This window comes from Ruditapes philippinarum, unplaced genomic scaffold (genome assembly GCF_026571515.1).
Source record: "Ruditapes philippinarum isolate M1 unplaced genomic scaffold, ASM2657151v2 ctg6599_1_1_1_1, whole genome shotgun sequence".
Taxonomy (NCBI): Eukaryota; Metazoa; Mollusca; class Bivalvia; order Venerida; family Veneridae; genus Ruditapes; species Ruditapes philippinarum.
In genome coordinates this window covers 11,716-36,717 of record NW_026866797.1, presented here as the reverse complement: position 1 = coordinate 36,717, position 25,002 = coordinate 11,716, and the positions used below count along the sequence as shown (strand labels likewise).

The following is a 25,002-nucleotide window of genomic DNA, read 5'->3' as shown; positions in this document are numbered from 1 at the left end:
TTTGACCCCAGGTGACCCAGGGTCGAACTTGAACTAGAAATCCAAAAAAAAACTTGAGAAACCAATTTCCAGGTTATTTGCTTAAAAAAACAGTAAGCCACAAGAGTAAAACAAATTTTACTATTTTTGCTCCCTGTGAACCCTGTTTTTCATCAGAGATTTTTTGACCCAATCTCCTTTCAAAACAATTTTTACTAGACAAGCAAATCCTGACCCAAGTTCGAATTAAAATTGCTGTTTTAAAAAAAATGGACCAATAACGTTTAATTGTTAAAGGGTTTTTTCAATATTTGTATTTGGGGCTTGTGCATTGTTTTTGTGACCCCAGGGTGACCCATATTTTAAACTTTGACCTAGAAATAAATCAAAACAAATGTTAAGACCAATTTCCAGAATATTTGATTAAAACAGTAGCCACTAGAGTGTTACAAGACTTTTCTATTTTTAGTTCCTGTGACATGGTTTGTGACTGGAGATGACCCATATGCAAACTTGACCTACATGTAGAAATCATCAAACTTCCAGATCAATTTCAAGGATATTATTTTTGGATCAAACTGCAGCCACTAGAGTGTTAACAGGTTTTTCTATTTTTAGCTCCTGTAACTACTTTTTTGACCAGGAGACGACCCATATCCGAACTTAACCCAGAAATCATCAAAAAACAACCTTCCTGACTAATTTCCATAGATTATTTGGATCAAAAAACTGCAGCCCTACTAAGTGTTAACAAGATTTTCTCTTTTTTTTAAGCTCATGTGACCTAGATGATTTAACTTGACCTGTATTTCATTGAGACAAACATTCTGACAAAGATTGATTATGATCCATTCAAATCTGTGAATGCTAGAGTGTTTTAACAACTCAAATGTTGACGACCCACCACGCACAATGGCAACCTTAGCCCCATCACTATACCTCACCTTGACCACTTGTGTTCAGGTGAGCTAAACAGCAACAGCTTGAGTTTTTTTCTTTGAAAAAAGAGTTGAGCTAAAAATAAAGCTTCAGCAAATCATTTCTGCACAATGAGATATATCCATCTACAATGAATTAAGTTTCACTAACATGTTGATATCTCCAGTGGGTCACAGGATAGACAGATGAACATTCTGACTTCAGTATACCAAACTTAGTTGTTCAGGTTTATGGAAAACATAATGATTCCAAGTGTGTTATAGCTTTATTCTTTCAACATGTTGCAGATGTACTATTTAGCACTGAATTGCACCTGTCAGTGTGTGAATTACAATAACTCTCAACATCTCTTTACATCCATTCAGATATTGTCACAAAAAATATTCAGCAGCCATCTTCATTATCAAATGGAAGTTTCAACAAAACTTTTGCAAAGTTTATGCACATGTTCCATGATCCAAATAATTGTTTTTGTCCCTCTGAGATGAATAGGAAAAATCTTCTTAACAACAAAATCTGAAAGTAAAGAAAGAATAGAATGTAAACATTTGATATTTAGAAAGAGGATGTTTTGAGCATAAAAATTAATATATTTCTATTTCAGTGTATTTCATTGCTTTGAAAACTAAAAATTATGTTGTCAACAATGTATGCTAAAAACAAAGGTAGAAGAAAGTACTCAAGGGAGGTAACTCCGGTAGATTCAACCTGTGAAATTACAGATGATAAATCATTGTAGGAGTTAACCTAGTATTATCATAGTTTGTTTAGGCATCTATTGACATGTTTATGCCTCGGTATAAACAAAAATGTATTTAATTTCTTTCACTGTTGTTGTTGAAACAAAAAAACATGTTTTTCACCTGCAGTTTCGTACTCAATATTTTCGTACCCAGTCTACAGTTACGGACATTTTTTTCTCAGACCAATACTTTTTTTAAGGAAAGATAAAAGAATCTTGTTTATTTTTCTTTAATTCTAATTTAACTATGATTGTTCAAACTGGGAGTACATGATAAGGTACATGCCAACAAGAAATAAAGAAAGAAAATATTGACTCCTAGAATATAAAATAATTTCAGAAAGTTTGGGTGCCATATACTCTTTCATTTTGGCTTGTGACTTCAAAAATCAAATACTTTTCCTTCTTTACCTATAAAATTGTGACTTCCAATATCAGAGATTTTGAAGTCTTTCACTTCCAAATTTTTGAAAATGGAAGCCCTGATAATTTTGCTGTGTAATCCTAAACTTGAGTTCCAGTATACTCTGGAAGTTTTACTTTACAGAGCATGTTTTGTATTGTTTCACATTGAATCAGTATTTTTATTTTTAATAGTTTTTCTAAAAAAAAGAAATAAACAAAACAAAGAAACAAAAACAATAAGTTTAATTTGTTCATAAAAATTGCAAAATGTTTTTGACAGATTTTTACCCCGCTAAGTTTTTTTTCAGAATTTGCATTTTACCCCTCACTCAAGATTGCTAGGGGTAAAAACCCCTTGGCCAAAAAAATTATCTGGAGCTCTGAATTGGTCTATATTAAGATTAGTTCATATTTATATCACTCTTACTTTTTGTGAAAGACTAAGTGAGAGGTTCGGCACAGGCATAAATGATAAATTTGTTTATAGAGCTAAGCCAAGTTATTTTCACTGAAAACAATATTTACAGTCGGGTTATAAATTATTTAACCCATTACCCGATATACACCCTTTTAACGCCTTTTTCACCCCCCCCCTTTTTGTTGTCTCAAATGGTGAAAAAAATGCCTTATTTAGGGCCCCCAACACTTTTGTTTGTGAAATGTTGTTTATAAAAGTGACCACTTTTTCGTCCAAGATACATCAGGGATTGCCAGAAGGGGGATGGTGCCTTTTTCTGTTTGGGGGTTTGAAGGGGGGGGGTTGGGGGTGGGGGGGTTGGGGGCTGGGGCGAAAGCACTTTGAAATCAATTTAGATTGAAAAAATCAACACAAATTCTGTCTAACGTATCATTTTAGCACTGCAACATTTTGCAGCAATTATACAAGTATTTATTTATTAACTGTAATTGAAATATCCAGTTCTTGAAGGTTTTGTTTGTTTTGATTGGGTTTACGTCACATCAACACAGTATAGGTCATATCGCAACATTCCAGCTTTACTGGTGGAGAAGACCTCAGGTGCCCCTCCGTGCATTATTTCAGGCATAAACGGTACAAGTAGAACCACCGATGTTCCGTAAGCTAGCTGGATAGCTTCCTCACATGAAACAAGAGGGCCATGATGGCCCTGAAGTAGCTCACCTGGCATATAGGCCCCCGTAGCGGGGCCAGTTTAAACCCCAGGCTTTTATTTGAACAAACTTGGTAGACACCCATTAATTAAACATCTATTTAGGTCTAGCTGGTCAAGTTTTTTCTTTACAATGACACACCTGGGGCAGGGCTTTGGACCCAAGGGCTTTTATTTGAACAATCTTTGTAGACACTTACTAGAAAATGTTTCATGCTTAATATCTAACTCTAGCTATTCTGAATTTTTAAAAGAAGATTTTTTTAAGTTTTTGCTATACACATATAAGGAAAATCAATGACCCCGCGGGGTTGGGCCAATTTGACCCCAGGGCTTTTATTTGAACAAACTTTGTAGACACTTACTAGAAGATGTTTCATGCTTAATATCTAAACTCTAGCTATTTGGGTTTTTTCAAAGAAGATTTTTAAGTTTTTGCTATACACATATAAGGAAAATCAATGTCCCCTGAGGCGGGGCCAATTTTGACCCCAGGGCTTTTATTTGAACAAACTTTGTAGAAACTCATTAGAAGATGCTTCGTGCTTAATATTTAAACTCTAGCTATTTGAGTTTTTTCAAAGAAGACTTTTTTAAGTTTTTGTTATACACATATAAGGAAAATCAATGACCCCCGGGGCGGCGCCAATTTTGACCCCAGGGCTTTTATTTGGAAAACTTGGTAGACACTCACTAGAAGATGTTTCATGCTTAGTATCTAAACTCTAGCTATTTGGTTTTTTTTTCAAAGAAGATTTTTTTTTTTGCTATACACATATAAGGAAAATCAATGACCCCCGGGGCGGGGCCAATTTTGACCCCAGGGCTCTTATTTGAACAAACTTGGTAGACATCCATTAGAACATGTTTCATGCTAAATATCTTAGCTCTAGCTATTTGGGTTCTTGAAAAGAAGATTTGTTTAAGTTTTTACTATATGCATATAGGGAAAATCAATGAATCCCTGGGGCGAGGCCAATTTTTCACCCCAGGGCTTTTATTAGAACAAACTTGGTAGACACCCATTAGAAGATGTTTCATGCCAAATATCTAAGCTCTAGCTCTTATGGTTTTTTAAAAGAAGATATTTGAAATTGGCTTAGTGGTTTATGAGGAGATGTCATTTAAAGTAAAAGTTTACGGACGGACGGACGACGGACGGACGCCGGACGAAAAGCGATCACAAAAGCTCACCCTGTCACTTTTTGACAGGTGAGCTAAAAATCGACCTACCTACCCACCTTGAAAATTCTGGGTTGGGTTACTGCAAACAAACATTTTTTTAAGGATGGCCTAAGTACTAACATTGCCTGCATGAACCAATTCATGTTGATTTTTATCCTATCATGCACACAGAAATTAATACATGTACAGTAGAACTTCTATGAGTCGAACTTTGATTAGTCGATTTTCTCCATGTGTCAAAGTAAAATGTAAGCCCTGAAGCTGCACAGATGATTTCCACAAGTGTAAATTACACAGTGTTATGTTCTAAAAGTCTTTGTATGCGTTTAAATATATGATATTAAAGTGCTTTAATTGTTACCATTAAAATTGCCGTAGTAGTATAATTTGAAAGGGGCTGTTTGAAAGTTAACAGTAAGAACTATTTTCATTTGAGAACTTCCGTGACCTGGTGTCAGGATATATTTATACTATAAACTGGTTAAGTTCTTGTTATACCTTTTGTAACTTGCTTGTAAGTGTAAACGGATCAAAATTTTTATTTTTAAATTGAGGCAGAGTCAAAATCCTGATGTATAGAAGTTTTTCACCCAAGTCCCTTCAACTTCAAATTACCAAAGTTCTACTGTACTTTAAAATTCCTTAAACACCACATCAACTTTGTACTTGACTGTCAAAATTTTTACTTACATTTCCTTCTTTTGTTTTAATTATAATCAACAGTCTCCTCTATCACATCCATTTTTCTTGACTGAGTCAACAGGCTTAGACCCTGAAATTTAAAGTAAGTATTTCTAAACTATTGTACTAAAATCTGATTCCAACAAACTAATTTAATTTTTAATTGTGTTATTTATTTTAGGAAAATAATAATAAGGGTAAATAAATACAGATAAATGCTAAACCTGCTCAATTTCTAAAATGGACTTTGTCTAGCTTTCAATTTTGGGATTTAATGTTTGACAGCTAACAATAAAGCCTGTCTGTTTACTGGTAGTATTTTAAGGTCAGTCACCTTCGGATCCACTAAACCAGCAGATTGCTATACTGAGTGGAAAAAATACAAAATTCCACACCCCTGGATTTTGCTTTTTAAGTAATATTAATGTATTAATTCATTTACTTTTCATTAAACTTTTTAAGCCTCTGTATGTATTTCATAGAAATTAGATGGAAATATCTATCAATGGTTCATTAAGAGGATTTCATCAAGTCGAGAGGTATGAAAATAAATATTTCACAAGTGGCAATAGCAACTAGTGAAATATGATAACCCTTAGGAAAAGGAAAGGCATTTAACTTGTAGTTATATTGCAGTTATTTAGCAGTTTTTTCAAATAAATGCCTTTTTTACAATTTTTTGCCCTTCATCTTAATTTGTAGGATTCCATTTAAACAGCAGTTCTTAAAAAACTGGTAAAAACTTGTTGTTAAAAAAACTTGTGTCCAGCATTTTTTACCAGTTTTTCAACATTTAAAAATAAATGGTGATGTTAAACAATACTTACATTACCATTTTTTACAAGTTATTTTCTTGAACCATTTTTTTAAGCTAAAAGATTGTGACAGAAGCTGCAGTTTTTTACAAGTTTTATTTAAATGCTTTTAGGAAAATATAATTCATGCACACTAATATTCACTTAATACCTTGTAGTGCATCATAGCAATATTGTATGTGTACAACTCACCGGTGTGGGGTGTAAATTTACTTTCAAACTGAGTCATGCCGTCCAGAGGCAGCAAAAGAAATCACATGAACAAACCCTGTCGTCTTCTCTTTTTTTTTTTAAAACTCATGAGCCAGATAGTTTGTCTGTACAATGTGAAGGTTGTAGTTTACAATGCCTGCGACAGAGTTGAAACTCAGACACTAGCTGTTGTATTTTATAAATTATACTGCTTGCGGTAACGTAATTTCAAACCAAAACAAAATTTCTACAGCATTCTTTTCTTCAATTTTCTTTCAAAAGGAAGCTTTGCAAAATACTATACAATAGTATATAACTTTGATTTCAAAATTAGTACTGTTAGCTGTTTTAGTACCACGAAAATAGGAACTTTCACTGTAAATGAAAGAAAGCATGTTTGACAGACAAGTTAAATGGTATGAAAAGACATTATGAATCCTACATATTATTATTATTATTGTAAAACAAAATTTTTTTTTTTGTGTCTTGAGAGTGACTCACTCTTTCCAAAAAAAACAATAGGGAGTAAAGACACTAGCTCTAAAATTTATCTGTTAATTGCTCTATAGTTAAATCTAGTCAGCATTAGACATCAGCATGTATTAATATAAAATTTCTGATATTTGGAGGATCAGATTGAGAATAGATATCTTATTTATGGCAATTGTTCAAAAATAATTATGTCCCCTCATTTTCTCATTATGTACACTTAAAACGATTCTTTATAGCTGACATATGCATGAATCACTTATGTCCACTTTTAACAGTTCTTGTATATCCTGTTTTTTTTGTTTTGTTTAAGCTAGACTTTAAAGCCCCATGTATTTCTTAAGAATTCTGTATCGAAAGGGTTTTACCTCTTGACACCAAATGTCAAAATATTTAGCCAATATTTCCCAGTTATTATCCTAGAAAATTCCAGAATGTTAAAACCATGCAGTCTTGGCTATTCTAGTAATGCCTAGGAAATACCTGCAGTTACTGAGAACTAGGCATTTCTAATAATTTTTAAACAACTCATCAATTTCAAAGTTATACTAGGAATTGTAATTTATTTTCTGAGATTTCTAAGACTTAAGATTTTGCAAAATTCCTAGTCTTTAGGAATTACTTAGAATTTATCTTGTAGAACAAAATCCTTAACATCTGTGCTAAATTCCTTGAATCTTACATAAATTCCTAAAGACTAGGAATTCTCTTTGTTGAAAGTAAACAAGTAAATAAAGAAGGAAGACAATAAAATTGAAAATAAAAATGTTTTCTTTCTTTTTTTAAATAAAACAACATACTGCTCTAGATCTATTTAATAATATTTTTCTAGGATTACTTTTATTATTATTATTTAATTGAAATTTAATAATCAATTGACCTTAATGGTCAACCTGCATTATGACAATTTTATCATTGGCCATTTAATTAATAGATATTAAATAGGCTTATATATACCCCAAAAAGAAATAACAAATGTTCAGGCACTCCAAGTAAATCAAAGACGTATTATAAACCTTAAGAAAATAATCAATAATTGACATCTGAAGTATGTAATTTTTATCAGTTGTGTAGAGCTATTTTTAGCGCTGTCAAATTGCATCCACTGATGTCATGCTTCAGTGCACAGGCTGTGTGTATAAACCACTTTATGCACGGCTTATACTGCCTGTTGACATTTTTATTGATTGTGATTTGAACATATGTAGATCTAATTAGGGGTGGATTTAAGGTGATTATTATTGCATAGTTGAAAATCCCATGTGGCAAATAGACTCTTGTGCAAATTTTTCCACGTGTCAAATTTGTGCATTTCCAAATTTTCACGAGTCAAAACCCGAATCTCCGCCTGAATTAAAGTAGGCCTATATTTATGCTGACGGAAATTAACGATGATAACTTAGTCTTTACTTAACCAGCGAACCTTTACGATTATACTCGAGCAATTTCCTTATATTTACGCTAACCGAGACGAGCATAATTTCATGACGTATTTAATACGTATACTGATGACGTAGCAACACAATTGTTTTGGAAACTACTGTAGCTTTGTATGAAATTCAAGCGCTTGTTGGGCTAAAATAATAGATTTGTGAAATAAAATTCAACGATATAATTGAAATTATTCAGTCATTGTATTGACGGCAAAAACAACGGAACTACACGAAATTTTGCGAATCAAGCACATGTTACTGACGTAGTACACAGGTTTATTACGTAGAACACAGGTTTATTGTGCGCGCAATATTCAAAGAAGTGTGGTGGTCACTGACCTAACCGAAATATAGTGGTGTTTGACCTTGGTGAGATGGGACGTCCCAGTATTCCCTCAGTCCACATCCTGGTTTCCTGTTGAATGGACAAGTAATAAACTGCTCAGATTAATCTATCTGATTACATCCGTGTGTCAAAGTATCCAAAGAACTTGAACATCTATGTAAGTTTGTTATACCATTATAGATTTACTATAATGGTGGCAGCGGTGATTCAATTCTAGCTGCGGCCTGTATTTTTAAGACGCTACCAGTCTTCGGACCCACTTAGGTTTTTGTACCATTGTGGTTTCTAATTAGGATATTTGATACCGGTATCATATTTTTTTTTCTTCTATTGTGTTCCAAAACCTAGCAATTTTTGAAAGAGAATTGCAGAGGAATTTCTAAGAGTGATATTTTCATAATATTGCTTATTTTCAGGCAGAAAGAGGTGTGATATTTTTTATATTGCATAATTCAAAGAGCGATATTTTTTTTTAATATTGCTTATTATAGTTACTGTAAGGCACAATATTGTAGTATTGTGCAGGTGTGTGGAATAAAATAAATTTTATTTCGGAAATTGGTTTACAGTAACGGTAAGTGGTACTTTGCATGACCTGTAATTGCCTGATATTTTTAATTATTTGTAATAAAAATATTGTAATAAGTAATTATTAATATGGCAATGGCGATGGATAGGTCAGACACAAAAGGCCCCTACACCAATAAATCTAAGGTTGCGATTAATTTTGCTTCTGAGGACGAGTTGGTTAAAATCCCGGGGGTTAGTAAAAAGGTTGCTGCTATTCTCCTATCTATAAGGGGGGCTGGCGGTGATATCACAGGCGACATATTGTCTGCAATATGTTGTAAAAAGTTTACGGGTGAGGAATTAGATATGATAGATTTTTCACCAAATGAGGTTTTGGAAGAATTCCCTAGGAAACAGGAGGCTTTAGAGTATCATACTGTAGCTTCTGAAGGGGAAGGGTCCTTGGATAAGTCATTTAGGTCCTTGGATCAGTCATTTTTTGACTTTTCGGAACCAAAGCCTGGGGCAGTAAAGCCTGATGTGGCCAGAGGGTCAGCTGGGGTGAAAAGCACTTCAGTATTTGGGCGTAGAGAAGGTAGACCTGTGATGGGTGGGGATAGCATGGGGTATAATGGGCATATGTTTACCACACCTAGGGTTCCCCAGGCTATTCCTGCTGATTTTGGGTCTGAGCGGTCTCTATGGAAAGAACAGGGGACCACCTCATTGGGGATAATGAGTTTGAGCCATTATCTCATGGGGGATGGGAACCAGTTTATCCTGTAACAGCCAGGTCAAGACTATCGTTAGATAAAATGCCCACGAATTTAACATTTGATGGCAATTGCAGTTGGGAAGCTTTCATTTTTAGTTTTCCAGATATGCTGAGATGTGCCAGTGGTCAAATGAGGATAAACTGTGTGCGTTGTGCTTGACGTTAGAGGGCAAAGCTTTAGATTATTATGTAATTTTACATAATAGTGGTGAAGTGCAATCGTATGCTTCTTTATACGATAAACTGGAGGCTCGGTTTGGTGACCAAATCTCACCAGAGGCAGCTCAAGGGCAATTTTATCAAGCTTTTCAAAACCCGGGGCGAATCTCTTGATGATTTTGCAGACAGGTTACGTGCCTTAGCCGATAAAGCCTTTCAGGGGGTATGTGCCCAGTTTATAACAAGTCAGGTTATAAGTAGGTTTTGCCATGGTTTATTAGACCAACAAGCTGGGTTCCATGTTTACATGCATGATCCATCCACGGTCGAACAAGCCAAATTATTGGTCCGTAAGTACCAACAGAGCCATGAGGCCATTTTTGGTAGGAGCAAACGCAGTGAAAGGTGTGAAGGAAAGAGGGTTTCTTCAGTCAGTACTGATAGTTATGAAGTTCATTCTGATGAAGATAACTCTTCTGTGACTTGGGAAACTGTGATAGAGGCTATTGAGGAACTTGAAGATAAGTTTGAGAAGGCTTTCACAGTTGATTAGGCTTAGGTCAAAGGGTAGCCCTAAAAGTTTATAAAATGCTTTTAGGTGTTTTAAGGCTACAAAGTTGGGTCGATATCATGTTTATTCTAATATGCGGTTCTTCTAATCCCAAATGGGGAAGGGAATGGGATAGAATAAAATGTAGGATATCGATCTGGGGGAAAATCAGGTTGTAAACATGGTGTTTGGATCCAGGGACTGCCATGTAGGAAATCAACTTGAGGGAAATTCCTTGTAGTTGGAATAAGTCTTGGGGAATAAAAGCCTGCCCTGCCTCTTACCAGTTAGTACTGGTGGGGGTGAGGGTAGCTGCAGATAGGAACCGCCATTGGGGTAATTAAATTTATCTGGTGGTTAATCAGAGAAGAACTACCATGGGGTAATTTAATTTATCTGGTAGTTTAGTTGATTGCATACCATAGACTGATCACTCATATAAGGTGGTTTATTGGTTTTGGGAGCCACAAGGTAATTTGGCGGGATGGTTGAAGGATCTATCCCGGTGTAAGTTGCTGCAGCACAGATCAAATCGTAATCATGGTAAAATGATGTAATGTCTAGTACCATGTGGGAAATCGATTTGGACCCAGAACAAATCGTAATCATGGTAAAATGATGTAATGTCTGGTACCATGTGGGAAATCGATTTGGGGTAAATTGCCTTGCGGTAGGTGTCAATTAGTATATGATGGCCCATGAATTGGGGGATCCTTTATTGACGATGTAGATGTGGTGCTATTGGCAAGTAAAAGATCTCTTGGGTCACTAAGGGTCTTGGGAAGCCTGCCAGGGAAGGAACTAAAATCTACGGGTTTCAGGTTAAAATCGCATCTGTCATTGAGTGTGTTACAATCAGTCTTGGTAATTAGGAACCTTGGGAACGAATCCAAGGAGTGTAAGCTCATTATCTAGGAATCATCTTAGTAATAATGGGTTGCGAGCTTATTGGTGATTATGTTTCAAAAGGCCCTAAAGTCCATTCTGGTGTTACTTTCAGAAATCTGAGTCCCAGAACTGAGATGTTTGGTAACAAAATAGTCACCATTAAGAGAGGGTTAGCTCCCATATAGACAAGCAAGTTGCATCTGGTCAGTTAAGTTCACTGCTATGTAGGGGGTCACCAAGCACGCAGTTCCCGTCTCTACTAAGCTAGATGACCTATAATGTCATTTGGTAGGTTGCTTGTTAGGCCGACAAGCAATTTATATGAAAGTTTGTATGGGATCTATTTGGATGCAGGCATCTATTAATAGTGATCATTACAAATGTATGTACAATATTGGATTGCGTGGTTGGGGGTTTCTTAAGTTATGGCAGAAATAGAATGAGCATCTTGCAGAACTGAAGTAGTAATTGTCATGATGTTATCTGTTAGGTTGAGCTCTTGAAATAATGTCAGAGTTATAACAGTTATCAAAGGAAATGTGTTGTCTTTTTGGGAGGTAAGAATATAAGACCGGAGATTTATGATTCAGTGTGGTTATTTAATGTGGTTTCACAGCTTGTGGGTGAAGGTTACTTCTTGTTGGTTATTGAATATAAATCTGAGTTTGGATCGTTTATTGTCCAGATAAGGTCTTATATTGAGGATTGGGGTATAATCCTCAGGATGCTCATGCAGTTAAGCTGGTAGATGTGATAGGAGTTGCGGTAGTCTCTAGATATAAGCTGCATATCCTTGCATCTGAGTGTGAACCAGTGCATGAGTGGGTTAGAGTGTTTTGACAGTAGTAAGAGATAAGTCTTCAGTGAATCAATTAGACCTGAAGGAGGTTTTATGTTTGTTGGTGATTGTTAGAGACTAATGTTGGTTAATTCTTCTCAGGGTGCTACTGGTGACAATTCATTCTAATAAATTCTAGTGGGCTGCTCAGGTTAATGAGTGAGTTGTAGAATTCTGCATCGTGGGCTGCTTAGGTGATTGAGTGAGTCGTAGAATTCTGCATAGTCGGCTGCTCAGGTAATTGAGTAAGTCCTAGTGGGGCTGCTCAGCTGATCAAGTCATAGCTGAGCTGCTCAGGTGATTGGTTTATGATAATCACCTATTTGGTACTTGTACTAGAGCAGGGGTACAGTACCAGTACTGGTAAGGATCCAGGAAATCATTCAATAGGCTCGTATTGAGTGCTGGATTAGATACTAAAAAGGTCTTATCTGGCAGCCAGCCTTTTCAAATAGGACGGGGAGGAGTGTGGTGGTCACTGACCTAACCGAAATATAGTGGTGTTTGACCTTGGTGAGATGGGACGTCCCAGTATTCCCTCAGTCCACATCCTGGTTTCCTGTTGAATGGACAAGTAATAAACTGCTCAGATTAATCTATCTGATTACATCCGTGTGTCAAAGTATCCAAAGAACTTGAACATCTATGTAAGTTTGTTATACCATTATAGATTTACTATAGATGGCAGACACTTCGTCTCATATCGACAGTGAACTGATATCGTCTCCCCAATAAAGACATACAACGAGGAAGGTGAAATAGCCCAAGCAAATTATCAGAAGAAGACCTTCAAAGCTGCAATCGGTGAAATTCACTGTGAGTATTATTATTAATGCACTGTTTTTTCCCCAAACAGAGACGGCGTGTTTATGACCTCTAGAAAAAATGAAGAGTCTAGAGATTATTTTAATGACCTTTCTTCACTTCTAAAAGCATTATTTTGTAACAATTTGCCGACTGTAACAATAGAAATAATAATTGTATTTCCAGCTTATTCCTAGTTACAGTTAAGGTACTTAAACCTTACTGGAAAAAATGCGTAAACGGACATTTGTCACATATTTTCGCGACCTGTTTTCATTTATTTCTTTGTTGAACAGGAAAGATATAATAATAATAATAAATAAAAAACAAAGCATCGTTAAATATGGCTGTGCTTCCCTGCAGGAAATTATTTGCTTATGCCCTTTAAAAATATTGAAATTTAAAATATTGTTTTGAAAAATGCATGGCTAGAAAGTTTTTTTACACCCAGACAGTGCAATACCCTAGTATGCAGACAGTTTTCACTACCTTAGCAATTTTGAACTTGTATTAGAAAAAAAGTTTTTTCATAAAGAAACAATATTTTTATATGACCATTAATTTATGTAGATCTAGTTAGATATTTAGAACAAGATCAACAAGAAAAAGATGATGTTCAATAAGCCTACATCATGTCTGTATTTTAAAATAACACATTACTGACAGACTGTATTTTTAAATCACAATAAGATACCTCCAAAAATTTATTTGAAACAAAAAATCATGTTTTCTGTTTGTTTTTGATTTATGTGTGTGTTTGTGTGTGATTTAATCTCTAGATTTCTGTGCATGTATAGGAATTATTGGACCACTAAAAAAGTTGTCTAGGCCACCAAAATTTATCGGTCATTCAGTGGTCCAAGTGACAGCACTAGCTAAAATGGTTTGTCTTTGACACTGTCTAAGCCTATACTAGAGAATCTGAATACTGGTCCATTAAAAATAAATCCCACATGATGATTTGCAAAGAACAAAAATAGCACAAACAGTGTCATACTTTAAGCACTAACCTGAATACATTGCCTCTCAGTCATTGAATTTAAGATTTTTGAATATACTCGTCCGAATTCCAGTTTTGAATTTATTCTACTATATATTTAGCTCTTAAAATTTACACTGGTCATGGGCCACCGGGCCAGTGCCTAAATTCGATGACTGTAATCTGTTATTGTATTAGGGGGGCAGGACATGAAGTGGTTTGAACACGCTTGAACAAGATATTTTTGTGGCCCCACTTTAGTGGCGGGCATTTAGATTTACCCTTGTCCGTCCGTTCTTCTTTTGTGTCGGATGTAACTCAAAAAGTATTTGACCTAGAGTCATGAAACTTTACAGGAATGTTGATCAGCATGTGTAGTTGTGCACCTTGGTATTTTTGTCTGGATTTATATAGTATTTTTAGAGTTATTGCCCTTGACTTAGTAAAATTTTGCAATTTTCAACTTGTGTCGCATGTAACTCAAAATGGGTTTGACATAGAGTCATGAAACTTTGCAGGAATGTTGATCAGCATGTGAAGTTGTGCACTGGATATTTTCGTGTGGATTTATTTTATTTTTTAGAGTTATTGACCTTGACTTAGAAAATTTTTGCAATTTTCAACTTGTTGCATGTAAATCAAAAATGATTTGACATAGAGTCATTAAACCTTAAGGGAAGGTCGGTCAGCATATGTAGTTGTGCACCTTGGGTTCCGCTTGTGGATTTATCCCGTATTTGTAGAGTTATTTCCCTTGACTTCGTAAAAAACCGTTTCATTATGTTATGTTATTTGTTCCTTCAGTGCTTGAGTTAGAATCAACCAACTTTACAGAAATAATGATCAACATCACTAAATTACAGGAATAACAATGATAATAAATAATAATAAAAAAAATGCACAGTATATTTTCATTAGTTTGCTTTTTTTTGGTGAACTTCAAACTTACCTATGTGAATAAATGAGCATAAAAACCGCCCTGGATTTTCACTTATCAAATTTCAAAATATGTACATGACCAGTTTATAACTTCAATAGCTTTGTTTAACCAAAAGCTACAAATCTGAGGCCCAGAACAGAGTGTGTCATAAACACGTCCTTCATGAATGGCCATTTAAAAAGAAATCAAATAACATACAAACCCACTTACCTGAAAAAATATGTGAGAGTTTAGTAAATATTTAAGACACAGAAACCATTTTGTCAAGTTTGCAATGATTTTACTTGCTTGAACCAAGTGTGCATCCACTTCACGTCCTGCCAAGTGATTTGTATTTATTTCGTTTTCAAATATCTTGGTATATTTCCATATGTAGAGAAATGTATTTGTTTGATTTCAGATAAGAATTGGTACCACAAGGCCACAAACAGTGTCTATTCTAGGAATTGAAAAATAGGGGTGATTTTCCCCCCTCTATTTCAAAAAAGGGGGCGATTTTCAAAATCAAAGGGTGCCAATATAAACTGCCAATGTTAAATCGTCTGCATTAAGTTTACACTGAGGCGTTCAACCGATGAAATAATTGAAACGATAATATTTATTTAAGGCAGCAGAAGTTGTCCCCCTGAATTTTTAAACGAAAACAAATTATTACAGAACTGCCGCGATTGATTATAAAGGGATTGGCAATACAAATAATCGAACTATCTTTCACGTCTAGATCGTAGCCAAGCTAGGAATTGCCTCATTTTTCTTGATTATTTACTACACTAAAATGGCGCCCAACTGTCAGACCTAGCACACTAGTTCCGGTCGTTACGGAACATTCCGTAAATTTCCGTCAACTCACGTAACCAGTACCATACGGTACTAAATTATTATAATTAGCTTACAGTTACCTCCCTTCGGTTTTCGGTGTAAATGTAAACAAAACAACCAAATATAATGCGGGATGGAAGTTTTATGGTTTTATTAACTTTTTTATAGATGCGCGATTTTCACGCACATGTTTTTGAATTGTGCGCGATCTGTTAAATACTAGCGTGAATCGCGCAATCGCGCGTCCTAGAATAGACACTGCACAAAGGGAGGAGTTCAACTAATTTGTGGATGATGTTCAAAGCTGAGGAGAGTGAGAGCTTAAATCTATAAAACGGGTCAAAAACGTTTGATAAAGAAACTGTCATAAATTCTTCAGGTAATTGAAAGAGGGCAAGTTGTACAAAATGCCATGGAGCTAAATAAACATGGAGAAGAAACTGTGATGTCACACAGTTAAATTCAGTTTTGGCAGAATTGTGTTCTTATAAGTTTCATATGTTGCGGGATTTTCAGAGATTTGATGCATCCTGGGTAAAAAATAGCCAAAACACCGTCATATTGGATTCCCGGAGGAAGATGAAACATTTTTTTGCTTAAATAGAAAGCAATAGTTATTTATTGTAAAAGGTACTATACACACTTTCTATACAAATATTTCTCTGATGAAAATCTATGTCGGGGTATGTAAAACAATAATTCATGGATATCGTCCAAGTTAACGAGAGTGCGAAAATTGGAGACTATCGAGAAAAACCCAATTATCACCAAAGCCTGCAAAGGATTGTGGGTCTAAATCTGACTATTATCTATTTTTAGAGCTTCCTATCTGTTGTATATATATATATATATAAATATCTGTGAAAATGCAAAGAAGTCGTTGGATTACCAAAGATCAACATTTCATTTGATTACCAGAGATCATCAATTCAGTGGATTACTGAGATTCTCAGTATGAAAGATTTGATGACAAGAAAATTATTAAACCGGCAAAAATTGGATCTTACAGCAAGGATTTACTCATTTCAGAAGACAGCAATAGAAAATGTAGGAGTTGCATGTAATACTGGAGGTTTCTTGTGTCATGTTTTGTACTGTTTAAGTGACGTTTCTTAGACTGTTTAAGTGTCGTACGATGTCCCTCATTCAATCAGTTAAGAAAATGATGAAAGCAAATTAAAATCTAGGAGTGACCTAGTCAAGAATTATAATGTTTTAACTTTTAGTGCTAAATTCAAAGAGGTGTCACATGTTACACTGTTTTAAAACAAGATATGTTTGTAAAACATGTATGCCCCCTATTAGCAGCCAATTAGTCATGTGATAAGGTTATTATGCATGACTTCTGACCCAGCGATCAAACAATTAATAAGGGTTATCAAGTATCTACTGGTCATGACCTTGACCTTTGACCCCTTGACCCAAAATTCAATAGGGGTCATCTGCTGGTCACGACCAATCATCATACAAAGTTTGAAGTTCCTAGGCCTAAGCGTTTTTAGTTATAGACCGTTTTTACCTACAACGTCAATGTGACTTTGACCTTTGACCCCTTGACCCTAAAATCAATAGGGTCATCTGCTAGTCATGACCAATCACCATGCCAAGTTTGAAGTTCCTAGGCCTAAGGGTTCTTTTATTATTGATCGGAAACCGTTTTAACATACAAGGTCAATGTGACCTTGACCTTTGACCCCAAAATGAATAGGGGTCATCTGCTGGTCATGACCAATCACAATGCCAAGTTTGAAGTTCCTAAGCATTCTTAAGTTATTGATCAGAAACCGTTTTTACTTACAAGGTCAATGTGACCTTGACCTTTGACCCCTTGATCCCAAAATCAATAGGGGTAATCTGCTGGTCATGACAAATCACCATACCAAGTTTGAAGTTCCTAGGCCTAAGCGTTCTTTAAGTTATTGATCAGAAACAGTTTTTACTTACAAGGTCAATGTGACCTTGACCTTTGACCCCTTGACCCAAAACTCAATAGGGGTCATCTGCTGGTCATGACCAATCACCATACCAAGTTTGAAAGTTCCTAGGCCTAAGGGTTCTTAAGTTATTGATCGTATAGGCATTTTTACCTACAAGGTCAATGTGACCTTGCCCTTTGACCCCTTAACCCCAAAATCAATAGGGGTCATCTGCTGGTCATGACCAATCACCATACCAAGTTTGAAGTTCCTAGGCCTAAGGGTTCTTTAGTTATTGATCAGAAACAGTTTTTACCTAAGATGTCAATGTGACCTTAACCTTTGACCCCTTGACCCCAAAATCAATAGGGGTCATCTACTGATCATGACCAATCACCATATTAATTTTGAAGTCCCTAGGCCTCAGGGTTCTTTTGTTATTGATCGGAAACGGTTTTTACCAAAGAGGTCAATGTGACCTTGACGTTTGACCCCTTGACCCCAAAATCAATAGGGGTCATCTACTGACATGACCAATCACCATACCAAGTTTGAAGTTCCTAGGCCTTAAGGTTCTTTAGTTATTGATCGGAAACCCTTTTTGTTTACAAGGTCAATGTGACCTTGACCTTTGACCCCTTGACCAAAATCAATAGGGGTCATCTACTGGTCATGACCAATCACCATACCAAGTTTGAAGTTTCTAGGCCTAAGAATTCTTAGTTATCACTCGGAAACCGTTTTTACCCTAGAGGTCAATATGACCTTGACCTTTGACCTCTTGATCCCAAAATCAATAGGTGTCATCTACTGATCATGACCAATCACCATACCAAGTTTGAAGTTCCTAGGCCTTAAGGTTTTTTTAGTTATTGATCGGAGACCCTTTTTGTTTACAAGGTCAATGTGACCTTGACCTTTGACCCCTTGACCCCAAAATCAATAGGGGTCATCTACTGGTCATGACCAATCACCATACCAAGTTTGAAGTTTCTAGGCCTAAGAATTCTTTAGTTATCACTCGGAAACCGTTTTTACCCAAGAGGTCAATGTGACCTTGACCTTTGACCCCTTGATCCCAAAATCAATAGGGGTCATCTACTGATCATGACCAATCACCATACCAAGTTTGAAGTTCCTAGGCCTTAAGGTTTTTTAGTTATTGATCGGAAACCGTTTTTGCTTACAAGGTCAATGTGACCTTGACCTTTGACCCCTTGACCCCAAAATCAATAGGGGTTATCTACTGGTCATGACCAATCACCATACCAAGTTTGAAGTTCCTAGGCCTAAGGGTTCTTTAGTTATCACTCGGAAACGATTTGGTCTACGGACCGACGGACCGACAAGTGCAAAGCAATATACCCCTTTTTCTTCGAAATGGGGGCATAAAAAGGAATCTTAAGTCAAGTGTTATTGCCAAAGCTCATTGCATTCCAGTAACTACAATGATATATATCTAAAGAAGTGTGTCTTAACAATACAAAAACAATTAAACTGTAAGGAAAATACTTTGTTTCATATGCAATCATGCTTTTTATTAAATTTAATAGTTTGCTTATGACTGATGTTGAACTGCTTGTCATTTAACTGGATTTAAAAGTGCACATTTTAGTTCACATCAGTACAATGTGCTTATGTGAAGTAATGTGATTGCCCTGTGTCCAATGGCATCTTGTATTGTCAGCAATTTCTTGTAATGATATCTTCTACAAAACTGATTATTTGATTTTAATCGTAATGATCCTTTGGTGGCCCTAGTAACAGTAATTCAGCTGTGGTCCAGTCATACCCAGTTGCTAGAAATTTCAGTACAATGCAATCCTAGGCTATTCCAGCCATTCCTTAGATCATGGAAATACCAGGAACGTCTGGGATATCCAAGTTCTTTGAAATGCCAAGGAATTACTAGAAAAAATGTTCCAAATACCGTGGGCAGGTCATTCTCAGTCATTCCTAAGATTGTAAAAATACCAGGAGTTACTGGTATTATCATAGGTCTTTGAAATGCCTGGGATTGACTAGAAAAATGTTCCAAATACCGTGGGCAGATCATTCTCAGTAATTAGGATTTTCCAGTACAAGTCGATCTAAGGCATTCCTGGTTTCAAATTTTTTTTCTAGTTATTACCAGTAGTTTTCAGTCGTTCCAATTACCGCCAGCCAGTAACTGGAAATTCCTCAGATTTCCTTGCATTTCCTAGGAATTATCCCTGTAAATATTCCTGGGATTTCCCACTAAAATCCTAGTAAAATCCTGGTAAATTACCAGTAATTTCTGCAAGGGTGTTATCCAATCTTTTAATGCTTTTAAAATGTAAGCACTATTTGGTGTAACGTCTTGTAGGCGTTACAAGAATTATGTGGTGTTTTTCAACATTTTGACCATTTTAGAAGAGAAATACTATGATTTCTTTTTCGTTTTTGTTCATAACAATGTCATTGGATAAGATTTTTGTACTTAACATTTTTGCTCATTACAAACGCATATATGGCCTTTAATCTCAAAGTTCAAAAGATCCAGAGGCTTATTGTGAGATTTTTGACAGTTCAATACATGTATGTCTGTTGTTCGTCTTAGTAATTTCTAATGTTAAATACATTAAAAAGTGTCCAAAACTTTAAGTCCACACAGTAATCAAACTGGTTGCCTAATGAAACTAAAAGGGCAATGCTTTTGAGTTCATGAAAAGTTAGGGGATTTGGTGATTTGTAAGAAATCTATGTACATACATATGTGTCAATGTAATAGAAATTCCATGTACATGTACAATTATTTTCAGATGTGAACAGTTGTTAACAGTATTATATTAGCTCAAATAAATGCAACAGTTTTTTGAAAGTTTTTTTGCAGTTATTTATGAGGTCATATATAAAGGCTTCAGTAGTTTTTTGAAAGTTTTTTAATGATGTCATATAAATGGTTGAAAATGCAAACACAATTTTTTGGCAGTTATTTATGAGGTCATATAAATGGTTGGAAATGCTATCTCCATATTTGGAGGCAGTTTTATGATGTCATCTCATTTACATATTTCGGCTGATTTCAATGCTTTTTCAATGCTAAATAACTGCATTTTAAATGCATTTTAACTGCATTTTAAATGCTTTCTACATAATCATATTTGTCAAGGAAAACTGCTTAATAAATGGTTAAAACTGGTCAGAAAAACAATGCTAAATAACTGCAAGTTAAATGCCTTTCCTTTTCCTAAGGGAATTTTCATACTACAAGATGAAAATAAATCCTGTATTAATAGAAAAAAAACTTGCTCAATTTCTATTTATTTTAATTTATTATATATACTTAATTTTTCTCTTTTTTTAACTTCATGAATAGGAAAAAATCCCTTTTAATTTTGTGTAGTGGCTCAGATATAAGAAGAAAGTAGTCCAGCAAGACACCAGCAAAATTATTGTGAACAATTATGGCAAGTATTTACAAAATTCCTTCATAGATAAGAAAGTTATGGACCGGACACGACATATACCCTAAAATAGACAATGTTGACCTTGAATGAGCAAGTGCGACCTTGACCCTAGGTCTGGTTGTTGCGCATGGCACACCGTCTTATTATAACAAACATTTGTGCCAAGTTATTTCAAATTCCTTTGATAAATGACAAAGTTATATATATGGACCGGACACGTAATATACCCTGTAACAGACTATGTTAATATTTGACCTCCAAGTGTGACCTTGACATTGAAGGAAGGTGACCGGGTTTTGCGCATGACACATCGTCTGATTATTGTGAACAATTATGGCAAGTATTTACAAAATCCCTTCATAGATTTATACCTCAAATAGACAATGTTGACCTCGAATGAGCAAGTGCGACCTTAACCCTGGAGGTAGGGGTCTGGTTGTTGCGCATGACACATCGTCTTATTATAATTAACATTTGTGCCAAGTTATTTCAAATTCTTTTCATAAATGACAAAGTTATGGTCCAGACACGAAAGTGTGACGGACGGACGGACAGACGGAGCCTATTTCTATCGGAAAAGAGTCAACTCGGCCCTATACCAACTCGGCACGGGTCAACTCGGCACGGGTCAACTCGGCCCCCTTACTTTGCTTTGCATGTTGTTACGGTAAATGAATAATAAGAAATATCTTATTATTATATAATTATACATTGTACTTCTGCCGAAATAAAATATATTTAGAAAAAAATTGTTATTTATTTGTCTTATATTTATAAACTCTCTCTGTTGAACTACGTAAATAACTGAGGTATATCGAGTGAAAAAGCAAAAGTTGTTATCCTTAGTTTCCCTTCGCTCGCAAAAGAATGCAAATTTAGCCGTGTTTAAATCGCTAGTTTGGGGCGATTAAATATCCGATTTTAAAATTTGTTACACCAATTAAAAGCTGGTGATCTTAGCTTTCTCTCAGTATATATTTCAACACATTGTTTGACACTGAATGTATTTAAATTTACGGTTAAACCTACCACCTACCACGAGTCAGAAATACACTGAGATACGCAATCGGTAATCTTTACTCGCAATTCTACTGATAAGAAAAGCCTCTGAAACTGTCAATCCGTGTTTTATAAATAATTTCATAATAACAATAAATAGTGATAACACAAACCTTAATATTAATAATTAAAAAGTGGGCCGAGATGACCCGTGCCGAGTTGGAATAGGGCCGAGCTGACTTGGGGGCCCCGAGTACGTTTTAGGGCCGAGCTGACCCGGATTCTTTCTATATCCCCTTTTAATCTTCGAAAAGGCGGAGGACAATTATAGTTACCTCAGAGAACTTTAAAAATAAACAATGCCTGGGGAATTCTAGTTTGAATGCCCATGTCCAATAATTGACACCCTATTCCTGATCAATAAATTATTTTGAACAATATATTTGCAGACAACACGGAAGAGAAAAGGTTCGTTGGAAGTTCTATTTCTTTGGTAAAATCAACTCAACATCTCTTAGTCTTACCCACAGGTGCTTGAAACAAACTTTTTAAAGTTTTATATGGGCTATATAGATCTAAAATAATAAGATATCTTAATATACATATACTGACCGATTATGTAAAATATTTGATTATGTGACTAGCGCCTGTGGTAAAGTAAAAGAGCAACATCGAAAACATGGCTATGCTGGACAGGTATCTAACATTGATCTGTCAAAGTTTTGTACGATCCGTAGACAGATTTTTATCTTATTTGTTAAAAAAGAAAAAGTGCGATTTGGGCCTCCAGAATATTTAAATGGTACGTAATGGTACGTAATCTCCAAAAATGGTGCGTAAAATCCAGGTACGTTTCCTCCATGACCACGAAACCATTAGCTGATTAGTATTTGTTGACATAAAAATAATAAACTCACCAAAAACTACGTTTTCGTTCTTCCCTAACTCTAATTATGTTAATGATAAGAAACAATGCTTACCTTCGGCCTTCCTCATCATAAAAACTCCTTTTGAAGTTTATTATATATCCGACACAAAAGCTTTTTTTCTACCATCTACCGAAAATGCCCTGTCCTGCTAATAATGTGGCAATGGCACTTAATGACGCAAAAGTGGACGACTTCATTTTTCGCGCACTTGAAGGGGTGTTCGGTCTAATTACAATATGTTTACAAACGTTTAAATGATATTTCTTATAAATCAACATTTCAATTATTCATAACCGATAGATAAGATAATTTAATTCTTCTATAAAAGAATAGTACTGTCACGAAAATTGTGTCTTGCATACCGAGTACCTGACTCCCCCGTGTAAGCGTATCGGCTTGACCGTCGCCGCCGAAACTCTTTGAACTGCCTGTGTAGTTTAATTACACGCAAAGCTGCGGTTAAACTGGTAAAATAGACGCGATGGTTAGAATCGCTGTCATTTATACATGCGGGTTGTTTCTTCAAGACTTGGTGAGTAATTTTGCATCTAAATAACTTTTTAAATGAAATTGATTGCAAGCATGCTTTTAAATACCATCTAGAATAAATAAAATATGGATTTATGAAACCTTCAGTGGACCCGTTTTAAACGGAATACATTATTTATATCTTAAAACTTAACAAATTGTACTGTCGATTCTAACCATTAAAGTGAATTGGTCTACTTTTTTCCCCAGACAAATGTACCATTTGATGTACTGGTTTAGACCACTGATCTTTGATCATTCACACACTTCGTTTTTCCAGAATAAGTATTCAAATTGTAAAAAATAGCCCAAAATGAAAATCATTTAAACACTTTTCACTCAAATCGGGCTAAGAAAAGCATAATAAAAGATTTTCAATTTATTTCAAAGTATATTTCTTAATTATCTTTGCATATATTTCTGTTTAAAGTGCCCCAGCTCATTTATTTAAGACATTTAAATGTATTGTTTTTTTTTGTTTTTTTTTTATTGGCTTTTAAACCTCAGTGAAGTCCCTTTAATATTCAAATGGAAACAACAAGAAAAGGAAGTAATATTACAGATTTTGTTACTGTTAGAGATCTACATAATTTCTGTTGATAGTAATATAATATTGTATACGGCTTTTTAAATAACATTTGATTACTTTATCATTTTTACTCTTTTTTTTGTAAAATTGAATATTTCTATCAATGTACATGCAATATCATTTTTAGTTTTTATGTTGAAAATGGTAGAAATGAAAATATTTTATTGATATTATTATAATAACCAGGTAATTTTACTGAAAAACTAAATGGACTGGAGTAAATATTTTAACTAATTATACAAATAAGTTGATCTACATTTTTAAATGAATAAAGTATGAATAGTTTCTGATAATTTTAGAGAATTGGAATCTATGCGCTTGAAATTTAGGTTATAGGTATAATGATGTAAGTTATGTACATGTATAAATAAAAAAAGTTCTGTTCTGATAATAAAAAGTTGGTCCTTTACTTTTTGAATAACAATGATTTAGTAACCCTTAATTCTCAAACTGCTATTGACAATGACATATTAGCTATGATGAAAAAATGTTTTTTTCTTGAGGTATTGAGCTGTATATGCATATTAAACAATTTGGCTTGTATTTTATGACTTTCCCAAAAGTCCATGGTATAAGTTGCCAAAGGGTGATATACAAGCACCCAGTCAGTTAAATAAACACTGACCAGCCAATAAACAACTTCACACTCTAAACCATATAATATTAAAACATCAACATTTAAGTGCAAAAAGGAAGACTGTGTATTTTAAGTTTCAGAGTACACCTAATTAGCAATGAAAATAAAAATATGTTTTTCTTGTGAATTGAAAGCAAATTTTAAAGTGTTTAATTTGCCTCTAGTTAGAAAATTATATATATATTTAATAAAAACAGAAAAACATAATTATATCACTGATGTAATTCAGATCCGTGATTATATTTATCTTTAAAATGATCCAAATGAGTTTTCAAATTGAAGTTTGAACTTTGGACCATAATAGAATGTATTTAAGTGACCAATAGATGTTATAGGTGTTCCATGTATATAAATAGATATTAGAAAAATTAGCAA

General features: G+C 34.9%; 1 long non-coding RNA gene across 1 annotated transcript; it reads right to left on the bottom strand.

The window, feature by feature from the left end:
- Window positions 1–757: 757 nt before the first annotated feature.
- On the bottom strand, window positions 758–24,220 carry LOC132733752 (uncharacterized). Its single transcript, XR_009626208.1, has 3 exons — window positions 22,925–24,220; window positions 5,071–5,152; window positions 758–1,434 (listed from the first exon to the last, which is right to left on the bottom strand). It is a non-coding gene; the product is annotated as an uncharacterized LOC132733752 (long non-coding RNA).
- Window positions 24,221–25,002: the final 782 nt, after the last annotated feature.